This window comes from Nothoprocta perdicaria, unplaced genomic scaffold (genome assembly GCF_003342845.1).
Source record: "Nothoprocta perdicaria isolate Ctin4 unplaced genomic scaffold, notPer1 scaffold_126, whole genome shotgun sequence".
Classification (NCBI taxonomy): Eukaryota; Metazoa; Chordata; class Aves; order Tinamiformes; family Tinamidae; genus Nothoprocta; species Nothoprocta perdicaria.
In genome coordinates this window covers 1,116,886-1,124,769 of record NW_020454383.1, presented here as the reverse complement: position 1 = coordinate 1,124,769, position 7,884 = coordinate 1,116,886, and the positions used below count along the sequence as shown (strand labels likewise).

Sequence of the window (7,884 nt, the reverse complement as noted above, 5' to 3'; positions counted from 1 at the left end):
CAGGTCTGTTTCAGGGTGCCTTATGCCTGTGTCATGCTGACCCTGGAGAGAGTGGTGATGTCGGAGAGACTAGAAGCTTATCTAGAAGTGTATTTATGATACTTCAGTACCAACAAGTCTATTCAGAATGTGGTCAGAAATCACAGTGGGAAATCCCACACTGTTAAGACTAAACATTCATGAGTGAGCCTCAGTTATGACAAATTCAGCAGCAGAGACTGTGGTCAGTGCGGTTACCAAAATTTTCCAAAAACAACAACAACAAAAACAACCAAACAAGCTGCTACAGGAAGAAATTCATACCTTCATGATTTATAATAGTAGGAGTTGGTCCATAACGCAGGATAAACCTAGTGAACCCACAGTCATAGTCCACCCATGGCCTTCAATATTGCCTTCATTGCCTTAGCTCATTCTAAAAGTGGTCCATAAAAATCTGGATGGACCTTCTTTGATCACAGGAGTGTGCAATATTCAGCAACATCTTTTGTGTTAAAGGTTGCTGCTGTGCTTCAGTGTGAGTTAGCATCAACAGGGAAAAGTATAGGGAGTATATTTACAGAGGGCTGCTACTACCTGGCAGCAGACAGGTAGAAAAAAAATTACCCCTCCAAAATCAATGTTTGCTTTATGGAGAGGGCCTCCTTAGGTGTATACTGGAAACAATTCTGTCTGTTTTGCACCACAGTTAAGTCTCCCTACAGTTCAGTGTGCCAGTCAGTAGTAGTTAGCAGTCCAGAATCAACAGGTTTCTGCTGTTGAGCAGTACCAGACCCTATGGCCAAAAGCAGATGGAAAATATTATATGTGACACAGCGTCTAATGAATGATTATAATAAACAAAAACGGTAGTGGGGACCAGTGGGGATCTTGGCTCCTTTTCATCCTGCTTGTGAAATGATATAGCAGTCAGCATCACTGATGTGACAAATATTTTTAGAAGCAGGCTCTTCCCATCTAGCACTAGCCAGCCTTCTTCTTACTCCTTCTCATCTCCTAATCTCAGCCCAAGAGGTCACATCTGACCCTGCTTCTTTAGTCACTGGCCCTGTGGATTCATTTGATCCTGTGAAAACTAGCTATAAAACACAATTACTGAGAACTCTCAATTAATTTCCTTTCATAGGAACAACCTTACCCCTACTGTTCAAAATTATGACTGGTCATTCAGTGCTTTCTGATCAGCTTTCTGATCATCCTCTCTACGTATAGTGCTCAGTGTGTTGGTCTCTGCAAGGGAATTTTTTCGCTCTGAGTAGCTCCCAGTCCAGAAACTTGGTGTTTGGTAAACATTCTGATTTAAAACTAAAGCTATCTTCTCTTCATCATTTAAAATCTTCTCTTCATCATGTAAAATAACAGTGACTCTTACATAAGTCTTACATAATCATTCTAATGGGTTCCAAGTGCCAATGGAAAAGCATTATTAAAATCCTTGCTGTAGGGTTCCAGGTTTCCTTATTACATTAGCGGAGCGACGCTTTCAGAACCATGAACTCTGCTGTATCATGGTTACTGCTTGACTTTTCAATTATCAGATAGAAAATGTTTCTCAAAGATACTTCTGTAACGAAGCAATTCAGACAAGCAGAGCAATCCCAATGGCGAGCAGAATGGCATGAATTGGCAAGGTGCTTGAGAAACAGTTTAAATATGTCAGAGGTGGGATGTTCTCTGCTGCCGGCAGAGAAAAAATTGGTGCAATTATGCACCATTGTTAACCATAAGCATGCATGGAAAGAAATATATAGCTTTCTATACAATGTAGTTCATGAAACCAAGCAGAACAGGGCAATGAAAGTAAATACTGGTTGTGACTGCTGCAATTGCATCAAAAGAAAATATTAGCTTGCTACCTAAAAGCTTTTTTGCTAGCATTAGTTTTTTAGTCCTCAAGCCTTCTCTAGAGCTAGTGAATATGTGCTCACTATAGTCTGAATGAAGTCAATGAGACTCTACTTTTGTACAAATCTGTCCTCAGGCCGGCTGAATTGCAGGATCAGGCTAAAAGAAAGTGTTAGTGCCAGTAAAGTTCAGTGCAGGAAACATAATGTCTTGAGTCACATATGAAACATAATGCAACATAAATGTCTTGAGTGAAGAATAATCCAAGAACTGCAGGTTGCCTTTTAGTGATATCTTCCTCCATTATAAAGAAGTCCTCTCTTAAAATGTACCACCAAAGAAGCAAAAACACGCCCCTGTAGACAGAGATGCTTCACTGATTAAATAGTTAATTCATCTTCTGCCCACTGTGGCCACTGCACACCCCTTCAGTGCTCTGCAAGAGCTGCTGCTAACAAACCACACACACTTCAGGGCTTGACTTCTTGCAGGTTTGCCAGGTCCTCCAGGGTTGCATTTACACACTTGGCATATACTTCAATGAGACACACCGGAGCAGGCAGCTATGTAGTCGTTTTGCTCCTGAAGAACAACAGAAAGGTTATGTTGCAGATCTTATCCTATCATAGCCCCTTATCCAACCCACACTCAAATCTTACTAAAAAAATCCGTATCGTATAGCTCTGATAACTATTTTTAGTTGTCATGATTACATCCTGAATAGAATGTGAAATGTGCTTTTCCACATAATTTACTGTTTTCCTGTGATTCATGAAACCACTTTTTTGCATGAATAATTGGTCAGTTCTTGTTTATATATCTCCATGGCACTCAGCAGACCCCCCCCCACAAACACACTCCAAAAAAAGACACAAAGCTGACATTTAAGCATCACATCCCCACAAAAGATAACACCCCCTTCCCTCAGATTCCATTCTTTTTTCCATACCCCCAGAAAGTGCAGAATTTCTCACACTGTAAATGTTTCCTAAAAAGATTCTGACAGTTTTACCTTTTGTAACACTCATTAGCAAATTATTTTGCTTCATGCTTGTTTTGTGCTTCACATTTTCCAATTAAAAAAAAAAGCAAACAAAAATTGCCTTGTGAATGATTTGAGATGACAGAGAAGGAGGAATGCTTTGGGTACACTGCTGTCCAGAATGGCTTCTTTCCAAAAACAAATATGTTTATTTTTGGGGGGAGATGGTCACAGTTCTGCTTATCAATAGTCATCTGAATTAGAAAGCATATTAGAAAGCATACCAGCTTGTTCCCAGAATACTGTTCCAGCCTTGGAACGCTTTAGGGATCACCAAGGGGCACATGGTGATCTTTTTGCAGTAAAGTAAACTGAGACATAATTTAATTTGCTTACAAGGCCACTCACTGAGTCACTGCTCAACTGACTTTGACTCTTTGATACCTAGAGCTTCTATTCTGCCTCCAGCTACAGTTCCCCAAACAGACTGCACGATGAGCTGACATCTACCATAGATATGTATTGGTTTATGTGTGTGTATATCTAACACTTCCTGACTTTAAATCTGAGGGCAAAATTGTGAAGTATTTTGACAGTAAATGAAAAAGAAATTAAACAAACAATTTTATTTATTCTTGAAAGAATTGTACTGTGTTGATCCAAAAAAGTGTCAGAAAACAGAAGTTAACAGGAACAGTTAAGAACATTGGAAAAAACATCTTGGCTTAATATCAACGATCAATCTCATCTAGTAGGCTGTCTCTAGTGGTGGCCAAAACCAATACAAAAAATGAATGCAAAAGAAAAATAAAATGTTTGTTACAGGGACAAGGACATTAATCTGCTTTTTACCACAAACCCAAAGCAACATCAGGTTTTAAAACTGGGAGGGAAAAAAAGCAAAAAGCAGAGTGTTTTTTACCTCACATAGATGTGAGTCAAAACCAAAGCCTCAAAATCTGATCATATTAAAAAAAAAAAAAAAAAAAAAGAGGGGAGAGACAAGCTGTTTTCTTTTTTTTGGCAATGAGTAGAGACAGGAGGGAGTGAAACTCTGGCAAGCGGTAGAGGTTAGGGCAGTAGGAGGGGAGAAAAGACAAAGGAGAGAGAAAAACAGCTGCTTTGAGTCTAATCTCATGATTCAAACACACCTTAGCAGCACCAGTTGAAAAGCAGAAAGAACTTCTGGGCCTCAATCAAGATTGCAGAAATAACTCAATTTTTTGCTGGACCATAATGTAATGAGAAGGCCTGTGATAATTTGATATTCTGAAACTAGAACCTTAAAACTGATTTGGACCAGAGCTACTAGAGTTGGTTTGAAAATGTTTTACTTCTTCCTGTGGAAAAAAAGCCCCCAAAATGGAAAAAAGATTCAGCCAAACCCAAAGTGCCCAGACTCATTACATGCTCAGGAAATCAACTCTATTTAAATCTCTTTCAACACTGCTGTCCAACTTTAATAGTGTGTGTGTGTGTGTGTGTGTGTGTAAGAAACTGTTAGACAAGTTCATTCTCTCCTTCTGGTTTCCCTCTCTCTCCCACTCTAACCTCAACTCTTTTTCTCTAAATGGTCACTGTTTGCATTTTTCTTTCTGGTGAGTCTTCTTAAGAAATTTTTTCTCATTAACCACTGTTTTCATTCTTTTTAGCATCACTCACTCAACTGCCTCTGTCTGTGATCCTCATTATTCCACCCTTCCAACGGGGTGTTTAGTTCAGTCCTGACTTCGGTGACTTTGTGACAAATTTGGGATTGGCTCTGAATGTCACTGCTTCCTCTTTTCTTGGCTGCCTCACTCCTCCACTCCCCCAATCCTCCTTATTGTCTTGCCCTCTCATCCAGTCTTCTAACTCTTGGAATGCAGTAAATGTTTTTATGACACCAGCATCTAAAGTGCTAAATGAATGCACCCAACCTTCTGCCACAATCTTACCTTACGCTGCTGGGACTCCCCTAAGCAAGTGTACCCTTAGGAAAGTAGAACTTCTCTATCCCATGTCCATTCTTTCCTATCCTCTGAACACCAGTTTCTTTCACTAGATTATTTTCTCTTCCCCTGCTCTGATGTGGTATTATGCTTCTAGCTCTTGTTAAAAATTGCCAAGTTATAAGATAAGGAAAGATCTCCAGGAGATTTGCAGATTATTCTGGCCTCATTTACATCATTGGAGTGGGCCACTTAGACAAGTTCTGTCACTGTAAGTCCAATTTCAGGTTTGAATTCTATCTATGCATGTTGTTTGCATTTACTATTATTATAAAATGTTTACATAATAGAATGTAGACTGAATAGAATGACTGAGATTGGAAGACACCTCTAGAGATCTCCTAGTCCAACCTCCCTGCTCAAGCAAGGACACCTAGAACATGTTGCACAGGATCACATCCAAGTAGATTTTAAATATCTCCAGAGGTCTTTTTTTAAAATTTATTTTTTATTTTGCTGATTATATCTAAGACTTTTGTAGGTTCAAGTGAGTATTTCATGTAGTTTCTGTATATACTTCTGATCCAAACCTGTCATCATTCTGTTGTGTGAAACCATCCATTTTCTTTCTCTTAATATACATCAGAGAAGCATAAACCATAGTACTGTAATCTTTGTTTGTTTATTTATTTATTTGGCATGTAGAGAATGTTTCTTCCCTTCAGTAGCAACAGTGTGGAGAAAATTAATTCAATTTAGTTTATAACTGCTGCTTCTCTCCACTGTCACCTATACGTATTGATCATCATGATCATAAGCACGTTCCCTCTGCCCTAACACATGGAACCTGAGCAAGTTTGAGGATGATACCAAGCTGGGTGGAGTGGCCAACCCTCCAGAAGGCTGTGCTGCCATTCAGAGGGACCTGGACAGGTTGGAGAGTTGGGCAGAGAGGAACCTCATGAGAAGAAAAGGCTGAGAAGGGATCTGATTAACATGTACAAATATCTGAGGGGAGAATGTATGGTGGAAGGGGCCAGACTCTTCTCAGTGGTGACCAGTGATAGGACAATTCGAAACAAAGGAAGTTCCATCTCCATATGGGGAAGAACTTCTTTACTGTGAGGGTGACAGAGCCCTGAAACAGGCTGCCCAGGGAGGTTGTGGAGTTTCCATCTCTGGAGGTCTTCAAAACCCACCTGGATGCCACCCTATGCCATGTGGTCTAGGTGTCCCTGCTTGAGCAGAGGCGTTGTCTTAGATGATCTCTAGAGGTCCCTTCCAACCTTAACCATTCTGTGATTCTATAAAATATGGAAAAAAGAAAAATGAAACATAAGAACACAAGAGTTAGATAACTGAGTTAGATACTTGCTGAAAGCCCTGGGTACGGACGCTCCAGGGGAGATTTTCTCCTGTTCCATATAATAATACATAAAAAAGAAATAATTTTTATTTATATGATATATTGACCCTGACCAATTTTTTTAAGATTCATCCTTGTTTTACTGAGATTTTTATCAAAAAACATCCAAGTGTAAACCTTGCAGATGGCTGCAGATTTGCAGAAGATACAGTATTTGAGAATGTCCACATCTTCCTTGTCAAGAAAAACTAACAGAGGGACATAGAAAAAGATGCTATTGTCGTCCAGAGTGATGATAAAATGAAGCAATTTGCACCTTTATGATGATAACTTTGCTGACATATCTAATTTTTTTTTTTTTTCCTAAGCTTTTCAGCAGGGGATACGATAGCGATGCTATCGATTCTGATGTATCGATGGAAAGGCAGCTTATTTCAGCAAATGTATGAAAATATACACTTAGCAGTAGTGTAGCAATGCTGAGACACAGATATAACCTCATCAAGATTTCAGTTCTTTCCCAGCTGAATGGGATGGGAATGAATGTATTTTTTTCTTAAAAAAAAAAAAAAAGAAATCTGCTCTTGAAAGAACTTCAAACCAACCCAATTTCTGCGTACATTTCTGACCACACAGAGCCCGGTATGTTATATCCGCTGCAGATGCAGTCACGAAATATCTGAGGAAGGATGAAATCTTGAGCTGAAAATAACCAACAGCAGAACTCTTGTTAACTTCCTTGGAAGTAGAATTGCACAATCACTGTTGAAATATGTAATCTATGTTCACAGTGAAAGAGCAGGATGCCTAAGTGATGGAATTTGTAAAATTATTGCAACAAAAATAAAGACTCGACTTGTATCGTGGCGATGGGCTATCAATTAGAAAATTTATATATGAAGATATGTTTGAAGTCTTAGCTAGTGTCCTAATTTAGTATTAGTAAAATAACTTTCAACTATTTTGCAAAGTTTATGCATCAAAAAATTCTTTTTCTCCATCCACTAAAGGTTAAAAAGCTTCTAACATTATACTATACAAGGAATCAGTTAAAACCAACTTCTAAATTCAAATTTCTTTGACATGTATGACAAGAAAACAAAATACTTGAATATCTTGAAAAAAGGAAATCTTGATGACCTGCAATCTGACAGTTAGCTACAATTGTTGCTATAGATTTATGGTCAAATTTGAAAAGAAATATCTGAAAATCTGTAGAATTTCATTGATAATCGTTCTTGAAGGAAACATATATTAAGAAATATCCTCTTTTTTATTAGCTTTAGCTGTCAACCTGTTTAAAAATGTCATCAGTAAAAAGCAGCATAGCCTGAGTGTTTATTCAATAATCCTTTCTTTGTGTATTATATTACTCATGCCAGACAATGGAAAACATCTAAAAAATGTTTATAAGCCTGAAATGTGAGGAATTATAGGCAACATAAACAAATGTGAATCTCTGACGCATATTAAAATAGTTATAATTACCCAGAGAGTATGTAAGACACGGATGCAATACCCATGCCATGTCTATCACAGGAAAAGATTGTCCTGAAAGGTGATGTAGTAAGTTTAAAACATACACTTTACGATAAACAAGATCAAAAGGAAAAGAAAAAAAGAAACATTTTTATTTTGACTTGCCAAATACCATTCTGTCATCAGTATCTACACTGTCACCGCTTTCAGGACATTATGGCATGTCTTTATAAAGTAATGCTAGCAATGCTTCCCACAGAAATGTAATTAATAACGTACCA

At 38.2% G+C, this 7,884-nt stretch overlaps 1 long non-coding RNA gene across 1 annotated transcript; it reads right to left on the bottom strand.

Moving 5' to 3' along the window:
* Nucleotides 1-2,380: 2,380 nt before the first annotated feature.
* LOC112942361 lies at nucleotides 2,381-6,807 on the bottom strand. Its single transcript, XR_003248373.1, has 2 exons — nucleotides 6,745-6,807; nucleotides 2,381-2,427 (listed from the first exon to the last, which is right to left on the bottom strand). It is a non-coding gene; the product is annotated as an uncharacterized LOC112942361 (long non-coding RNA).
* Nucleotides 6,808-7,884: the final 1,077 nt, after the last annotated feature.